The sequence below is a fragment of the Orycteropus afer genome, unplaced genomic scaffold (assembly GCF_000298275.1).
Source record: "Orycteropus afer afer isolate SDZICR_OR568_19922 unplaced genomic scaffold, OryAfe1.0 scaffold00373, whole genome shotgun sequence".
NCBI classification, from domain to species: domain Eukaryota; kingdom Metazoa; phylum Chordata; class Mammalia; order Tubulidentata; family Orycteropodidae; genus Orycteropus; species Orycteropus afer.
In genome coordinates this window covers 1426307-1446238 of record NW_006921960.1, presented here as the reverse complement: position 1 = coordinate 1446238, position 19932 = coordinate 1426307, and positions in this window count along the sequence as shown.

The window sequence follows — 19932 nt, the reverse complement described above, 5'->3', positions numbered from 1 at the left end:
TTTAAAAAATTCCCTTATTTTCTGCTCATCTGGAAATTTCCTAATTTCACCATCATATTTGAGGGACAATTTTGTCTGGTATATAATTCTTGGTTGAAAATTTTTCTCTTTCAGAGGTTTATATATACCATCCCATTGCCTTCTTGCTTGCATGGTTTTAGTTGAGAAATCAGAGCTTATTTTACTGGTTTCCTTTGTAAGTAACTTTTTGTTTTTCCCTTGCTGCTTTCAGGATTCTTTTTTTGTCTTTGGTTTTGATGAGTTTGATGATGATATGCCTTGGTGATTTTCTTTTGGGGTTTATCTTGTTAGGGGTACATTGGACTTCCTAAATGGATATATTCGCATCTTTCACCATATCAGGGAAGTTCTCCTCCAACAAATCTTGTACAATTTTCTCAGTGGTTTTATTTTTCTCTTCCTGTTCTGGAATTCCAAAGACATGTAGGTTATTCCTTTTGATGATATTGCATATAAACTTTAGGCTTTCTTCATTTTGTTTTGATCTTTTTTCTGATTGATCCATTTCCAAAAAAAGTATTCAGGTATTTGTCTTCAATCTCATTAATTCTTTCTTCCATTGCATCAATTCTGCTCCTTTGCCCTTCCAATGTGTTATCTATGTCTGACAATTTAGTATTAATCTTCTGGATTTCTATCTGTCGATTTAGAATAATTTCTAATTTTTCATTTAGTTTGTCATTTTGTTCTTGTATTTTCTTCCAAAATTCTTCTAGGTTTTGTGTGTGTTTTCCTTGGTCTGTCTCTCAGTCCTTTGAATATATATAGTTAAATATTATTCTTTTGAATTCCTTACCAGAGAGCTCCAATGCTGCTTCTTCCTCAGGGATGTATTCTGGGTCTGTATCCTGCTCCCTTGTTTCTACCACTTTATCTTGTTTGTTTGTGTGGAATATGATGGTCTGTTGTCTCTGAGACATCATGGCATTGTTCTATTTAGATCTCTTTTAACTGTTTGTGAAGAGCAGCCAAGTGTGAGTCAAGCTCTTCTTGGTGATTGTTTATCATTGACCCATTGGTGGAGATGGAATTGGTGGCTCTCACTTAGTAAGTGAAGCTGCAGGAGGTGTCAGTGTAGATGTGTCATATGGGGACTGTTGCTTTCTTCCACTCAGTTAGACAAAAATAACATTTTAATAACCATCAAAAAAAAGTAAAAGCAAATGAACAAAAATACACCATATACCATGTACTCACACAGGAACAATAACTAAAAAAGGAAAAAAAGAAGGAAAACAAAACAAAACTGCAATATCTTGGGAGAAGGCAATATGAGAAAAATGGAAGAGAAGGAGAATAATGAAGACAAAATGGGAAAACAGTAAAAAGAAAAACAAGGAATGGGGTTAACCACAAGAAAGGAAAAAAAAAAAAAAATCAACCTGGAACAGAGAAAAGAAAAAAAGCTGAAAACTATAACCTGGGAGGGGAAGAATAAAGAATAATAGCAAAAAGTACAAAAGCAATAATAATAATAGTAGTTTTAAAACAAACAAAACACAGAGAGAAAAAAAAAAAAAATTGGGGCAGGGCAGGGCACCCAGGCTCCTTCCGAGAACAAAAACTGGGATGAAATTCCTGCTGGGTGGGAGTGGGAGATAGCCAAACCTCGGTTCACCAAGAGGATGCAGGGTATAAGAGTAGAAGTGGAATGTCACACCTTTCCTGTCATCTGGGTCTGGAATGTCCTTGGGGTTACTGACAAGTGGAGCCTATTCTTAAATCCCCGGAATCTGGGAGAATGTTGTCATTTTAAATATCCAAAAAGGTCAAACCACCTGTAAACATTCAAAATGACTGCACCCTCCTGACAGAGAAAAGCCCACAGTTCAGCCCACCTTCCTCTTTGTTGCTTTCTCTTTTATTCCCCAGCCACCAGAGCAGTCTCCTGTGAACTCCCTGGCTAGCAGGGCTGATTTTTAGGTTAATTCTTTGGTCCTACCACCACTTGGCAATTTCCAAGCTGTCCAAACTGTCTGTGCCATCAGAGTTCCTCATAGATCGCAGTTCCGTATGTCTCCTTTTTTGGTGTTTTCATGCAAATTCTTCTGCTAGTTGGAGTTTAGTCCACTTCTATATCCTTTACTTCAAGTCTCAGAGGTCCAAGATTATCTTCTGTATCTTTTTAAACTGGTTCCCCTTTTCTTTGTTGAAGAGTGTCTGTGTAGTCTTTCTGCCTATTCCTCCATCTTCACTATGTGACATTCTTGATGGTACCATTTTAACGGGGGAGAGAAACTCATAAAGCAATGAAAAGTCTGTATGAACAGTTGTGAGTTAAGAGACAGTATAGTTCTCTTCATGTTAAAGATTGCGCTGACGAGGTCAGAGGTTGCTGAGGGTGAGATATTTAGATTTCACACTAAGCAATACTTTAGCTTTCCAATTTCAGTTGCATAAAAATAAACTATAAATTTTCTCTCTAACACAACCTCTGATTTTTACAGTCCTGTTGTCTACCACATGTATTGAAATTTCTCTGCATTCACAATACAACACACAAACCCTTCGTCTTCCTATCATCTTAGCGTAGTATTTCCTAAACATGTTCCAGAAAACACTGATATTCTGGACAATGTAAATAGAAACATAATATAACATTATCTGTCTCTTTTGGAAATTCACATTACAGTTTATCACTTTAGAGAATCTGAGCCAACCTGAAGTTTTGTTTTGTTTTTTAAAACCTAATTAGTTTATTTTATGTGTGTTTCCAAAAGTACTTGAAATAACTTTTTTTTTTCAACTTTTTGTGATTTAAGTGAAAAGACACAGCAAATTGGTTTTTCTTTAAACTGTTCATACACATTTTGTTTTGTGACATTGAACACAGTCTCCAAATGTAACAACATTCTTCCTGTTCACTACCTCCAGATGGTTACCATTTCCATTTGTCCTTCTTTCCTATCCATTCTTGCCTTCTGAGCTTTATCCCTGGGAAATGCTGTCTTTTGATCTCATGTTATTGATTGTTCTAAAGAGGAAATCATTTTTTTATATGGCTTTTTGTCTAACACCTTACTGCCCACTTGAGTTTCAATGGAAAGGGCTTGAAAAACACTTCCCTAGTCTGTAAGACTGACATCTCTGGTCTCTTGTCTTCCTTTCAGGTCTCTCCACCTATTATGGCCTCAGTTCCATTTTTACCACAGCATTCCTAGATTGGATTCCTTAATCTACATATTGGCAAATTTCTACTTTTCTCTTCACAGAACCATTTCTCCAATGTTAACCACTGTTCCTTTGTAGATTCTCTTGTGACCAGTAGTAGTTCATGTTGAAATTTTGTCACAAAGATTTGAAATACATAATAATCATACAAAAATTGAAGGCTTCTGAGTACTCAAATCCAAAAGTTTATCTCCTATTCTGTTTCCTATCACCAGGTGTGTCCAAGAACATTACACAAAATGGTCTATCAAAGATTCTGCAGTGAGATCAAATGATAATATTAAAATTCACTGATAATAAGAAGCCAACATAGACATGCCCCATATTTGAATATAAATCTCATACTATCAAAATCCCTGGAAAATATAAAAAACTAAAGATTATATTCCTGCCAATTTTAAAGTTTGCAGTAATCAAATATTAAGCAATTTAAGATAAAGTATAAAATTATTTTTCCTCTCTTAGCTGTCCAAAGAAATTAAGCAGACCCTGAATGTCTTATACTCTATGGTCTTAGCTAAGGGCTTCCAGATACCCAGGTGGATTGAGGATTTCTTTAGCAACTCTGTACCTGGGTTATCTTCCAGGGAAATAGCCACAATTCTTTCAGGACCTCAGAAGGTACATTAGATCAGTGGGAAGTCTCAGATATTTCATTCCAAGAACATTTGTAGAGTTAGGAGAAAATATAAGAACATCATGGTATTAACATCCCCATTCTATCAATACTCAACAAATTTAGAAACTGAACTATTGCCCAGCCCTTGCAGCAAGATCCTGATCAAAATTGTATTCCTGGAACTCATCATATAGTTTTGTAATGGCCATGGCAGAAAAATAGTGGTAGCTGAGGGATGGAGGGGGAACTAGATCTTCTTGATATAAGCTTCATCAAATGCTACTCAGTCTAGGTGAGTTATGGAGAGCTCACAATGTTTAATTATTGAGTTAATTGTCAGAAATCTCCCCAAAAGTAGTTTTTACACTACTTGAATGAAATTTATTATATTTTGATAAAAAATATTAATGTAGATTATCTTTTGCTTAGAGTGTTTAACTAAAAATATTGCTCACTTTTTACAAAGGTTAGATATTCAGAGTGATAGCTGCTATTATCACCATGTATTTTCTTTTCAATCCCAATATTCAAAACTTCATAATTTCCCTTTCTCACTTTTATCCTTGATTCTTGTACTTTGACACTGAGATGAGAGTGGGCTCTCTCAGTGACAGAGCCTCCATGTCTTGGGACCTTGTAGTTTAGTATTGTGACACATAAAGTCAATGCCTGCTACCAAGAAATTTTACTAACTTAATTTCTCTTAGCATACTGTTGCTAAATTTTCATGCTGTTGCTGCTATCTTTATTTCTTTTTTAAAAAATTTTCTGAGTAGTATTCTATCTTATAGATATAACACATTTTGTTAATCCACTCACTGCTGCTGTTGTTATGTGCCGTCGAGTTGGCCCTGACTCCTAGCCACCCCTCCTTGGGTTTCCGAGGCAGTATCACTACAGAAGTAGGCTTACTCAACCTTCCTTCCGAGGAGTAGCTGGTGGGTTTGAACCCAGCCTTCTGGTTAGCAGTCAAGTGCCTTAGGCACTATGCTACCAGAGCTCCCATCTAGGTGATGGACACTTAGATTATTTATAGGTTTTGGCTATTATGAATAATTCTGCTCTGTATATTCAATTACTAGTATTTTGGTGAGCATATATTTTCTTAACACTCCAAAGGATAGAATTTTGGGCTTTTACGCTAACATTTTTAAGAATCTGAAAAACTACTTTCCAAAGTAGTGTACCATTTTGCATTACCTTTAGCAATGGATGGAGGTCTCAATTTCTGTACATTCTCACCAAGAGCTAGTTTTGAGGACTTATTTAAAACAAGAGTTAGCCATTATAGTGGGGGTGTAGTTTTTCACACTCTGGTTTGAATGGCATTTCCATAATAAATAATGATTTTGAGGATTCTTTCATATGCAAATTTTCCATGAACTCCCTGCAGACAGATAGCCATATTGCAAATGAAAAAAAAAGAGAGAAAGGGCCTGGGAGAGAATCATATTAATTTAACCTTCTTCCTCTGGAGACAGAATTAATCATGTTAATTCCTGAGCTGAAAAGGCTAGGTATGTTTTGGTAATGATATTCTCTCTAAATGGAAGGAGACATTAGGATTGGAAAGAGCATTCCTTCCTAACATAATGCATGGGTAGATCAATTCTCACCAATTATTTTATTCTTATTTCTTGTCCCTTAGATGAGTTAGCCAATTTTCAACTCTGGGTAAACTCTTAGCATTTTCTGTTCTTGTTTTCAGGGTGGTAAAAATTACTGGGGAAGAGACACATGCATATACTTATTAATTCACTATGCTTTTCTTTTTTTCTGTAAGGATATTGTATTTTCTGAGTGATACATAAACTGTGATTATTTTTAATCAGTATCTGTACCCCAAATTCATTCTTTCTCATCTTTAATGACTTTTCCAGTGGTACCCTACTTTCACGATCTGTCTTCCAGTGAGACTTGCTACACTAGATGTTTAAAACATTTTTTCCTTTAGAAACCAGATATGGTGCTGAACACCTCAAATGACTTTTTATTTCCTGAAAGTGTTCACATTTGCCATTTCCCTTCTCTTATAGAGAAAGAAGTAATCCTCTTCTTTGTAAAGTGAGCCCCTCCATCTAGAACATTAATCAGTCACTTACTCCTGGAAATTGTTTCATCAATCCTTCCCTTTCAGTTTTATCTCTAATTCCTTTATCTCCATTTACTCCCTCCCTTTGGCTATTGACCAATTTCAATGTTCCTGATGCTGTTTTTTTTTTCCTCCTGTTCTTTTTTTCTCCTATATATTTGTTCCAAAGTGTCAGTTTCTGATGTTCTAAAAAGACCCACAATTTTAAAACACATTTGCAATGTAATGGAGGAAAGATATATAATTAACCAATGCAACAATATAACAAAATAAATAAATACTTTTAGAGGAATATATAAAAATTTTATGGGAGCATAGTCAAGGAATGGATTTATAATCAATGGGAGGGGAGTGGTGGTCCTATATTTTGTAACTCAAACAAAATATTTTATTAGACAGAAACAAAATGTCAATTTCTGTTATGACCTATTGCATTCTTTCATTTGTTTGTTTGCTTTGATCCAGGAGCAGAGGACTGAAAAAAATTGTACTGTTAAATTTGTGACACTGAGACCAATAAGCAAACTGATCCTGGTAAAGTGTCCCCCTCTCTCCATACAGCTAGCAATGACTAAGAGATAGAAAATACCTGCTGGGAAGTTTTACTAGTCACATCCACTGCCAAGACTACATGATAAGCAGGAAGCATATTCTGGATGATACTGGGAAATGGAAGGAACTAAGCTTGTCTGAAAACTTCCTGCGCTATATTTTCTCCCTGACCAAATTAATTGCCACCCACATTGTATAGAATCAAGTTAGTATTCAGCCTGTGGTAAAGGACAGAAAATCCTAAGTTTGTAATTCCATTACATTGACTTGGAGACAGAGGACCTGTAGAAGACTATTAAAATAAAGACCAAGGCCTGTAGTAACAAGCCAGGAATACCAAATCCAGATTAATCAACTGACTTCACAATCTCTCTAGATTTGATTATTTGATTCTAGAATTAAAGAATACAAATTTCCCCACATTCTATTGAGATTTTAAGAAATGTTGTATTCCCAGGAAATAAATAATTATTTACTCCTCAAGCTCAAATATAAACTAGCACAGTAGATGCATTTCTAAAGCAAAATAACTGTCCAATTCCCTTCCTACATGTGAACAGAAAGATCAATAGACGGTTGAACTTCCCACAGAAGAGGATCAGGGGTATTTAGACTGACTGATCAAGGAACTCTCTTTACTGCCTTACTCTATGTCCTTGCAGTCTCTGTCCAGAGAATACAATAATGCCTCAAGTTATTTTTACTTCTTCCCTTTTATAAATTGGAGCTTTTGGAATGGTTATCGTATTTGATCTCGGGTAATGTAGTGCCTAGGGCACTTGAATGCTAACCGGAAGGCTGGAGGTTCAAACCCACCAGCCACTCCTTGGAAGGAAGGTTGGGCAATCTACTTCCGTAGTGATACTGCCTTGGAAACCCAAGAAGGGACTGCTATGAGTCAGGTCCAACTCGACAGCACATAACAATAACAACAACAACAACAACATTTGATTTCCAACAATGCATTCTCAGTGTATTAGGATGGTTAAATTTATTATTTAACCACGTACTGCTGGATCTTGAGGCTATATATGGACATGAACAGGAAAATTATATCTGATTTGCTATGAAGAATATGCCCTATCTTTAAAATGTCCTTAGAAAGATATTTCTGGAAAGGTTCACAAGAGTAACTAGAACTTAGAATCTATGAAACCACCCACAATAGCTAGATTTAGTGAAGGGATGCACTAACTCTTTAAAACTTTGGGAGAAGAACTATGTGCTTATGCATAGGGTAGACCCATGTTGTTAGTCTGGGCATTTTTGAAATTAAATGAATTCATGGAAAGGTGTACGTGGCTTCTAGGATGCAAAGAGATACAATTTTAGACAGCATTCACTACTTCTTTTTTTTTTACTTCCATCACTATTTTCCCCCTCAGGAAATGTCTTTTACACTTCCTACAATTCTGATGAGATTGTTAACCAAGATGTGTTTTTATTTCCAAATAGAGGTATAGGAATATGGCTTTTTCGACCTGGCCTTAGTCACCTTTTTTCAAAGATTGACATATAAATTTGGAGTAAGTAGTTGTCTCATGATCTAAGACTGTGGTCACAATGTAATGAAAATCTTGGGACAAAGAGGTCATCTTTGCCACTTTAAGAGAATAAAGACTATCATAGGCAGAAAGGAAAACATGATCAAATAACTTTATAGTATCAATGTCTATGTTTTTTTTTTTTTTTTGCAATTACCACACCCCTACTTCTCTTTCAGAAATCCCTGTCTGAAGTCCCCTGTGCTGATGGGACATAACTAAAAATGGGAAGAAACAGCTGCAAACATGCATTAATAATTGGAATGTGGAATGTACTAAGTATGAATGTAGGAAAATTGGGAGTTGTCAAAAATGAAATGAAACACATAGAAATTGATATCCTAGGCATTAGTGATTTGACATGGACTGTTTTTGGCCATTTTGAATCAGACAATCATATGATCTAGTACACTGGGTAGAAGAAATTGAAGACAGGCATGGAGTTCATCATCACAAAGAACATTTCAAGTTCTATTCTGCAGTACAGTGCTGTCAGTGATAGGATAATATCCAGATGCCTACAAGGAAGACCAGTTAATACTACTATTACTCAAATGTATGCACCAACTTAATATCCATCTTGCCCAGGGTTTTAGTCTTGACCCTCTATCAGACATGTTTATTTAGAACAACAACAACAACAAAAGTGTTTCTGGAAGAGTTATTAGAAAAAAAAAAAACATGATCCTGCAGATGGATAGATAGTTGCCGTGAAGTTGGCTCCAACTTATGACAACCTTACATTCAACGGGACAAATAGTTGTCCCATCGTACACCAGGCTAATAATAATCACCAGCATGGTTGAATCCATCCTTGTGGTTAGTGCACCACTGCATCTTATTCTCCCTTAATCTTCCAAGCCCTCTACTTCACAGTTGACCCCTCCTTTAACAATTGTCATGGATTGAATTGTGTTCCCCTCAAATTTGTGTAAACTTGGCTGGGTCCTGATTCTCAATGGCTTGGCAATTAGGTAATGATATAATGTGGCAGATATGTAATGATACTTGATTAAGAAGATTAGGAGTGGGAGCCAACACTGTTAGTCCCATCACAATTCTGATCCCATATAAGGGGAGCTTCCCCGGGGTGTGACCTGAAACACATTTTGTCTTCCAAGAGATAAAAGGAGAGAGAAGGGAGCAGAGAGGGATGTACCTACTACCACAAGGAAAGAGTTGGGAGCAGAGTGAGTCCTTTGTCATTTCTTAAGCTGAAAGAACTAAATAAAAAAAAAATTAAGCCTCAAATTGCAATATTGAAAGATTCTATGGACAATATGTTGAATAAATAAAAATATAAGTATCAAAAGAAGATGGAAGAAATACAAAGAGTCACTGTACCAAAAACAATTGGTCAATGTTCATCCACTTGAGGAGGTGGCATATAATCAAGAACCAATGGTACTGAAGAAAGAAGTTGAAGGTGCACTGAAGGAAGTGGTGAAAAACAAGGCTTTAGGAATTGACGGAATACCCAATGAGATATTTCAACAAACAGATGCAACATGCACATACTTACTCGGCTATGCCAGGAGATTTGGAAGACAGCTACCTGGCCAACTGACTGGTAAAGATCCATACTTGTATCCATTCCAAAGAAAGGTGATCCCACAGAACATAGAAATTTTAGTACATTATCTTTAATATCACATGCAAGTAAAATCTTACTAAAGATATTTCAAAAATTTTTGCTGTAATATATTGACAGAGAACTGCCAGAAATGCTAGCTGGGTTCACAAGACATTGTGGAATGATAGATATAATTGCTGATGTCATAAGGATCTTGGTTAAAAGCAAAGGATTCCAGAAAGATGTTTAGTTGTGTTTTATTGACTATGCAAAAACATTTGATTGTGTGGATCATAACAAATTATGGATGCCATTGAGAACAATGGGAATTCTAGAATGCTTGATTGTACTCATGAGAAACCTATACATAGACCAGGAGGCTGTTGTTCAAACAGAACAAGGGGACACTGCATGGTTTAAAATCAAGAAGGGAGTGAGTCAGGGTTGTTCCTGTTCACCATACTTATTCAATCTGTATGATAAGCAAATCTGTGAGTCGGACTATGTGAAGCAGAACATGGCAGCAGGATTGGAGGAAGAACCATTAGCAACTTTTGATATACTGATGACATAACTTTGATGAGTCCAAGTGAGGATGACTTGAAACACTTACTGGTGAAGACTGAAGACTAAAGTGTGCAGTATGGATTATACCTCAATATAAAGAAAACAAAAATCCTCACAACTGGACCAATAAGCAGCATTACAATAAATGCAAAAAATATTGAAGTTGTCAAAGATTTTATATTACTTGGTTCTACAATCAACAACAATGGAAGCAGTAGTCAAGATACCAGACTATGTATAGCACTGGGCAAACCAGCTGCAAAAGACCTCTTCCAAGTGCTGAAGAGCAAAGATGTCTCCTTGAAGACTAAGGTGTGTCTGACATAAGCCATGGTATTTTCAATTGTCTCATATGCTTGTGAGAGCTGGACAATGAATAAGGAAGCCCAAAGAAGAGTCAATGTTTTGACTTGTGATGTTGGTAAAGAATGCTGAAAGTACCATGGCCTGCTAAAAGAATGAACAAATCTGTCCTGGCAGAAGTGCAGCTGAATGCTCCTTGGAAGCAAGAATGGCCAGACTTTGTCTCACCTACTCTGGTCATGTCAGAAGGGACCATTTCCTGGAGAAGGATGTCATGCTTGATAAAGTGGAGGGTCAATGAAAGAGGAGAGGGCTCTCAATCAGATGGATCAACACAGTGACTACAATGATGGGCTTAGCTATAACAGGGATTGTGGAGCTGGCACAGGACCAGACAATGGTTCATTCTGCTGTACATAGGGTCATTATGAATTGAAGATGACTCAACAACACCTAATAACAACAACAACATAATACTCCCAACAAATTTTAAGGAAGAAAATGTATTTCAGTTTTCTTTTCACAAATATACTTTCAGTAACTACATTTATAATCACTTTAGGATATATATTTAGTATCATTATTTTAGCCTGGATGTTCTTTATATTTATACTTTTGTGATAAATTATAATCTATTTATTCTTATGAAATCATTCATTTCATACATCGTTACAGTATCATTATGCTGCCCTCCATGAAAGGTGCCCAAGGTGCCTCAATGTTCATGGAGTTAGAGAAAATTAATTGAATAAATTAATTGAATAAATGGAAAAAGGCAAATTCCATCTTCCCCTGTCTGAGCCTATATCATTAATACATTATAGTGTGAGTGTTATCAAATAATTTTCTCTTTCCTTTAGTGCACTGTAATTCTCTAGAAGGATGTGACTGCTGATGAACAGTCATACCCCTACTCCTGGGTTAGTTACAGCCTGTAGCCAATAAAATCCCAGGTATATTTTTGTCTGTGTGACAAAGTTCCCAAATATGTTTGGATTAACCCTATATTTAATTGCCTTTCCTTGCTTTTGTCATATTTTCTCTAACTCAGATAGAAGTTGGTATTCTGGGCCATTGAAGGTTTCTCTAGGATATGTGCATGATAGTTGGTGGTCAGCCATTTCTTTCTCACTAGAATCTCCAGAGAAAAATGAGTTCAAAAGTCCCTCTTTAACCTCAAACCCACAGCATAAGCATATTCACCTTAGCCATCTGACTGAATGAATCATGTAGGCCATTCTATCACATATATATTTATGACAACTTTATGAGATTATTTTCATCTTTCAACTGATCACCATTGCAGGTTATAAAAGATAATAGAAAATATGGAACTTTTCTTCCTGAATCATATCTCTTACATAAACCAGAGCTAGGTAGGCAATAAATACTACAGACTACTAGGATGGTGGGAAGTAAAATCATAGTAGAAAAATTAATCATAGTGATATGCCCAGTCCAAGGGGAGAGACTTCTGTAACAGGATGAGAGAAGGTTTATATTGGAATTAAACTGATCAATAATCTATTCCAGTATACCCTCTACTTCACTTTTGTGTTATTTTAGGTCATGTTTGCTTTAGAGGGAATCTTTAAAAACTGAATTCTACTTATAATATGAAAAGCAGTCACCCTTTCCTCTTAGAGATCCCTCTGAAAATCTGAAGAAAAACATGAATTCTCTGCTCAAGAAATGCTCATGAACACAGAAGCACTGAAATTTGGAATTGAATATAATTACCATTCAAAAAGCTCAGGGATTATGCATGAAACACATGTTAAGAATCCCTCTGATTTATAGAATGTAAAATAAGACAAAAATTTACTATTTCACCTAGCAATGATAACTACATGAAAAAATGTACACCTGAAATCAGTTGTTTTTTGATAACTTAGATTGCATATAAAGCCTTTCGCTCTTATTAAGTTTTATTAATCTGGAAGTTTAATCTGTGTGTACAGTTTTAAAATGTTATTCTATTATTTGTATATTTTCTTATAAAAAAATCCTGAAGAATACTTTCGAGTTAAAAATGTATGACTCATGGGCGCTGCTCCTAACATTTTACACCCAGTTAACCATTTTCCTATTTCATTTTTTTGTGTGTGATTTTCTCACATCCCCAAAGTATTATTAATACCCTTTGTTTTTGAAATTAACATGAATTTGGGACCACTTCAATCTATACATGTGAGGGACTGCAAAGCCCAATACAATAACAGTAACATTTATCTCAGCATACATTTGTAATTTTGCAATTTGTAGAGTTCTTGGTTACTCTATTTTGTCTCTTAAATATTTGAATTTCTTGTTTTCCTTGTTTAAAATAATTGCTCCATAAATGGTAGCTGGTTGTTTCTCTGTGCTATTTAAAGCTTTCACAGTGTAATGTAATTATGAATAAGCTATAACTACAGAAAATCTGAATAAAAAATATAAGAATGTTAGAAGTATCAGTTAATGTATAATTACCCAGTGGTAAGGAAAAACTTGGGAGATCCGGTAGCCTAGTGCCTAATGCTCTTGACTGCTAACCAGAAGGCTGATGGTTCAAACCCACCAGCCACTCCTTGGAAGGAAGATGGGGCAATCTACTTCCATAATGATATTGCCTTGGAAACCCAAGGAAGGGTAGCTATGAGTTGGGTCCGGCTCGATGGCACGTAACAACAACAACAACAAAGAAAAACTACTGGAAAACTACCATTCTCTTTGATAAGAGAATGAGGAAAAGTAGTTTTCCAGTTATGCATTGCTGTGTAGCTTTTGTTGTTGTTGTTGTTATGTGCCATCGAGTCAGACCTGAGTCATAGCGACCCCTCTTTGGGTTTCCGAGGCAGTATCACTACGGAAGTAGATTGCCCAACCTTCCTTCAAAGAGTGGCTGGTGGGTTTGAACCGCCAGCTTGCTGGTTAGCAGTCAGATGCCTTAGGCAGTACACCACCAGAGCTCCCTGGCTGTGTAGCAGTACTCCACAATTTAGTGGCTTAAAACAACAACAACGTACTATATCTCTTGTGGTTCTGTGATTTGCTTTAGCTAGGCAGTTCTCATTTGGAATCTCTCATAAAGCTTCAAGCAAATAGCACTTGGGACCAAAGTCACCAAAGGATGCCCTGGACTGACCACTGATGCCCCTTGTTGTCTGGGAGCTCAACTATATTTGAGCTATATGGAATTATATGGCCCTCTCCATGTGAGTGCTTAAAGAGAGTTCAGGGATACAAGAGATAAGATGGATACTTAAGGCTAAGTCCAGAACTGATATAGTATCATTTTGCTATTGGTCAAGCAAGTCATTAAGGCCCACCCTCATCTCAGAACAAAACAAACCACTGAGTGATTCTGACTCATGGAAAATGCATGTGTTTTAGAATACAACTCAACTCCATCAGTTTTCATGCTCATGACCTTTAGGAAGCAGATTACCACAGCTTTCTACTGAGGCACTTCTGGGTGTTTTAGAACCAGTCATTTTGTGAGTAGCCCAGTGCATGACCATTAGCACCACTCATGGATTGCACCCAGATCCCAGGAGTGAGGTTTCAGGCTCCGTCTCTAAGAGGGAGAGATAGTAAAAAATGCACTTTAAATTTTTGTAATAGCAATGTTTCTACTTTTTAACTGAATATTGTTACACTCTGCCAGAGGAGTCTGGTGGCACAATGACTAAGCACTCACTGCTAAGCTAAGATTGGTATTTCCAACCTACCTAGCAGTTCTGTAGAAGAAAAGACCTCAGATTCTGCTCCCTTAAAGATTTAAACATAATAAACCTTATGGGGCAGAGTTCTGCTCTGTCTCTTGATGTTGCTATATGTAGGAATTGACTCAATGGCAAGTAATAGCAACAATAACAACTATCAGACATATATGAAGATTGTAGATATTTAAGGATGAGAATATTGAAAAGAAGAAAGCTTGTCCACATTGTTTTTGTTGTTGTTAGGTGCCATCAAGTAGGCTTTGACTCCCAGTGACCTTATGAAAAACAGAACGAAACACTGCCTGATCCTGTGCCAGCCTCACAATCCATGCTATACCTGAGCCCACCATAACAGCCACTGTATCAACCCATTTGTTGAAGGTCTTCCCCTTTTCCATGGACCCTCCACTTTTAACAAGTGCAATAACCTACTCCAGGGAGTGGTCTCTTCTGACAACCTGACCAAAGTAGCTGAGATGAAGTCTGGCCATACTCACTTCCAAGGAGTATTCTGGCTGCACTACTTCCAGGACAGACTTGTTCATTCTTCTGGAGGTCCATAGTACTTACAATATTCTTCGCCAATACCACTATTCAAAAGCATCATCTCTTCTTCACTCTTCCTTGTTCATTGTCCAAATCTCATATGCATATGAGCCAACTGAAAATATCACGGCTTGTGTTAGTACACCTTAGTGTTCAAAGAGACATCTTTGTTCTTCAATACTTTAAAGAGGTCTTTTGCAGCAAAGCTGCCCATGGTAATGTGTCATCTGTTTACTGCTGCTTCCATTGGTTGTGGAACAAGTAATATGAACTCTTTTACACCTTCAATCTTTTCTCCATTTCTTGTGATGCTATTTATTGGTCCAGTTGTGAGAATTTTCATTTTCTTTAGGCTGAGATGTAATCCATATGGCAGACTACAGTCTTTAATCTTCATCAGTAGGTGCTTCAAGTCATCATCACTTTCAGCAAGCAAGGCTGTATCTTCTGCATATCACAGGTGGTTAATGATTCTTCCTTCAATCCTGATGCAGCATTCTTCTTCATATAGTCCAGTTTCTCAGATTATTTGCTCAGCATACATAGTCAATAAGTATTGTGAAAGAATGCCACCCTGATGCATTCTCTTCCAGATTTTAAATCACACAGCATTCCCTTGTTCTGTTTGAACCACAGCCTCCTGATCTATGTACAGGTTCCTCATGAGCACAATTTAGTGTTTTGGAATTCCCATTTTTCTCCATGTTAACCATAATTTGTTATGATAGACACAATCAAATGTTTTTCCATAGTCAATAAAATACAAAGAAATATCTTTCTTGTATTCTTTGCTTTGAGCCAAGATCCATCTGACATCAGCAAAGATATCCCTCATTCCACATCCTCTTCTGAATCCAGCTTGCATTTCTGGATGCTGTCTTTCAATATACTGCTGCAAATGTTTTTGAATTATCTTCAGCAAGATTTTGCTTGAGTGTGATATTAATGATATAGTTCAATAATTTTCACTTTTTGTGGGATCACCTTTCTTAGGAATGGGTACAAATATGGATCTCTTTCAGGCAGTTGGCCAGGCAGTTGTCTTCCAAATTTCTTGGCATAGACAAGTAAGTGCCTCCAGTGCAGCATCTGTTTGTTGAAACATCTCAGTGGGTATTCCTTCAATTCCTGGAGCCTTGTGTTTTGCCAATTCCTTCAGAAAATCTTCAATTTCTTCCTTCAGTATCATTGGTTCTTGATCATGGTCCTGAAATAAATGAACACCGTCCTGAAATGGATGAACATCAACCAATTCTTTTTGGTGTAGTGACTCTGTGTATTCCACCTATCTTCTTTTGATGTTTCTTGTATCAGTCAATATTTTGTCCACATAACTTTTCAATATTGCAAATGGAGACTTGAATTTTTTTTTTTCAGTTCTTTCAGTTTGAGAAATGATAAGCATATTCTTCCCTTTTTGTTTTCTAATTCCAGGTTTTTGTGCATTTCATTATAATAATTGACTTTGTCTTCTCAAGCCGCTCTTTGAAATCTTCTGTTCAGTTATTTGATCTTGTCAGTTCTTCCATTTGCTTTAGCTACTCTCCATTCAAGTGTAAGTTTTAGAGGCTCTTCTGAAATACATTTTGGTCTTTTCTTCCTTTCTTGTCTTTTTTAATGACCTTTTGCTTTCTTCATTGATGATGTTCTTGATGTCATTCCACAGTTCCTCTAGTTTTCAGTCACTGGTGTTCAGGGCATGAAATCTATTCTTTAGATGGTCTCTAAATTCAGATGGGATTTTCTCTAAATTCAGGTGGTATATAATCAAGGTCATATTTTTACTTTAGTGGACTTGTTTTAATTATCTTCAGCTCCAACTTGAACTTTCGTATGAGTAGTTGATGATCTGTTCCACAGTCAGCTCCTGGCCTTGTTTTGGCTAAAGGTATTGAGCTTCTCCGTGGCTTCTTTCTACCATTCCTCTGTCAGTTTGTCTTACCGTGGTGGCTTATGTGTTGCTGTGAGGCTGGAGGTTATGCCACTGGTATTTCAAATATCAGCTTGTCCATTAATGCAGATAATAAGAAATAAATAAACAGTGGCTCATGCTGAAGTCTAAAGTATATCTAAATATTTATCACTTAGAAACTTAAAGAAAATAAAAAAAAAAATGTTTGAAGTGTCTTAAAGTAAAGGAACCAGGTTAATTTTCTTCATACCAATAGTTGCCTAACTAATTTAAGCTAATTTCCTTTTTTTCCATCTCTCTCTCCCTTACCAGTCTTAATATCTAAGAGAATTAGTGTTTAAAATACACAATTTGGAAAATGATTAATAGCAAAATATGTCAGGGTGTGCTTTGAGTTAATAAGAAGGAAAATATACTTGGACTCTAACTTTCAAGATAGATTTCATGGAGTAGTTGGAATCTAGTATGATTGTTAGTAAAACTCATGTGAAGAAAGAGGGTGAGCTCTGGTGGTGCAGTGCCTAAGGCATTTGACTGCTGACCAGAAAGTGGAGAGAATATTTTCTTAAGAAAGGATTTTGGAGATTATACAAGCCAATAGTTTTCATATTTTCAGTGGAGACTAAGAGTTCCTTCAAGGTGTTTAAGAGAGCGCCAAGAAAGATAACTAGGACTTTACTATCTGACAAGTAGCATCTAAAGAAGCTTACTTTATGTCTCTCACCATTTGACTTGGTAATACTGGTTAAAGAAGAAAGAATTAGGAGAGAATAGGGAGAAGGAGGAGAATTTATTCAAAGATTTAGTGGCATACTCGGAAATAAAACAGAGGTCCCCTAACTTTAAGATTAGGATCTTCCCAGTCTTCTGCATCAACTTGGGGTGAGGATAATTCTGAGATTAATACAAAGTTAGATTGTGAATAATCTTAAATTTTGGGATAAGTATTTCAGAATCATCATTACTCTTGCATATTTTGAGAATTCCATAAATTATTTCTTAGCAGAAAATAAGATTACCTTTAACAACTGATGAGCTACAAGATAAAACTGAGGGAAAAATATCTTTAAAAAAAAAAAACCAAAAACTTGACTCAATGGTTATTTAAACAATTCAGGCAAAATGTAGTGAATTATAGTACTCTTTTGGTCCCATGCCAATGGAAAAATTAAGCCAAAAAATAAATTATCTGCCGTGGAAGTCTCAACAAACTTCCTTAGCTTGGATCAATTTGATTCTTAAATTTGTCTCAAAAATATCTAACAACTTTTCATTTTTTAAGTCAGGATTGTTGCAATAGGGCTCAATTATTCATTATTATTTATGTATAAGCATTATATCTCCAAATTGATGGTTTTTACCTTTCTTTTCTTTTTTCTTTCTTTACTTTGGTGTTGAGATAAATTTCTTCATTTTTTAAAAATAAATTTGAGATGAAATGAACCAGTGTTATTGCATGCTTTATTTGGAAAGGAAATTAGGGATACTTTAGTGTATCTAATTGTGTGAGCAAAGAGCATCACTGCTGGACACTTTCTGAAACACATTGAAGTCATCAATGCCAGTTCATACTTAAGCTAATTCTCTAAGCCATGTTAAGACAAAGACATGCTTATATTTTTTGCTATATTTTCCCATGGTCTGGCACTTAATAGACACTTGAAATTATTTGCAGAATGAATACTGGATGAAACTTGGAGCTACTTATCTTGTTAGACTTTTTGTATATACACTATAATATTTTGAAAGTTTGTATAAAATTTGGTCATACTTAATAATAAAAGTTCTGTGAATAAATATAATTGGATAAGACAAAACAACATTTTAGCTAGAATTGAATATGTTGTTGTTGACAATTATTTAGAAATTGTTCAGAGTAGAAAATGTGCAGGTATGTGTCATACTGTTTAAGGTCATATCTCTCTGAGAACATATTCATACTTAGTCTTAATTAGTTCTTCCAAACAGGCAAGTGACAAGGCCATTTTCACTAGACTTGATTTTTTTTGTACAACAAAGAGAAAGAAAAACACATAATTAGAAGGCCTGGGAGAAAAGTTGCAAAGACACACCTATATTCTTTTATGCATTTTGTTTCCTTTTTCTCCTCTCAACACATACAAAAAAAATTAGAAAAGTAATGTTTTGATATAGATTTATAAATTTAAAGCTTAAAATATAGTAATCTTTTTTATAAAGACAGATTTGAAGTCTGTCCAAATACTTTCAAAAAATAGTGTATAATCTGAATATTTTTGAATATAAATTCACCTTTAATATTAGACTATTATAATCAGTACAATTGCTTTTTGTAAGGAAAATCTATGTCAGGGACTGAAGTAATTTTTTGCAATTTTGGCTAAGCAGGATCTGATTACAAATAGGTTATCAGAAATTCTGATTAACAGTTCTGGATGCCTTTGATTAATAAAAGTGATAAAGTCACCATTAGTTAATAATTGCAGTTTTCTTCATGGAGAAATTATTTTCTGAACACATGACTCATGGAGGCAAAATCTATGTATTGAAGTTGGCAGCAATCATGGGGCCCAATGAACAAAATATGGTTAGTCATTCTTTGTTAGGGAGTGCTCTCAGGTAATTAATTTACTTTTCCTTCAAGATTTTTAAATATCCACCTTGATCTTTTGTCCACCTGATTAACCAGTTAATTAAATTTTTATGTAAGTCTTCTGACCTCGTAAATTTGCCAGCAGCGTACATTAATGGAAAGTAGCAGATGAGGTCCTTACTGATTCCTCTGTACAAATCACTGCACCTCATTTATTTCTATCAGGAGTCTCTGCCCTTGCTAACATATGGGCCACTGTGGAAACAAACAAGCAAATAACCAAACATTAAAACTTTGAGATTTTTTGAGAGTCTGTAAAGTTGAAAAGTAGGACAAGGAACATACTGAAAAGTGGAGGAAAATTTTAGCACAACTGACGTAACCCAATGCCTGCCAAGGGGTGAAGCACTGAAATGTTTACTAAACAAATAAAATGAATCAATGAATGAATATATAAACACCTTGTAGGCTATGCTAACTTATTTTGTGGGTATCCATAAAATAACTAATTCTGTCTTAACTTTTCTTTTTCTTAAAATTGCAGTACTGTGCTAAATTCACTGCTTCTTATGACTTTAATAGAACGTATCTATTAAAGACCGAGTAGCAGGCCGGAAGAGCAGGAGAAAGGGGTAAAATCCAGTCACTAGTGCTCAGACGGCTCACTTGTTACCCTCCTGAGAGGGACCGGGTCTCCGGGAGCAAGGTAAGCATGGGCAGGCTGGTGCTTACTCACTGATCTGCACTGAACAC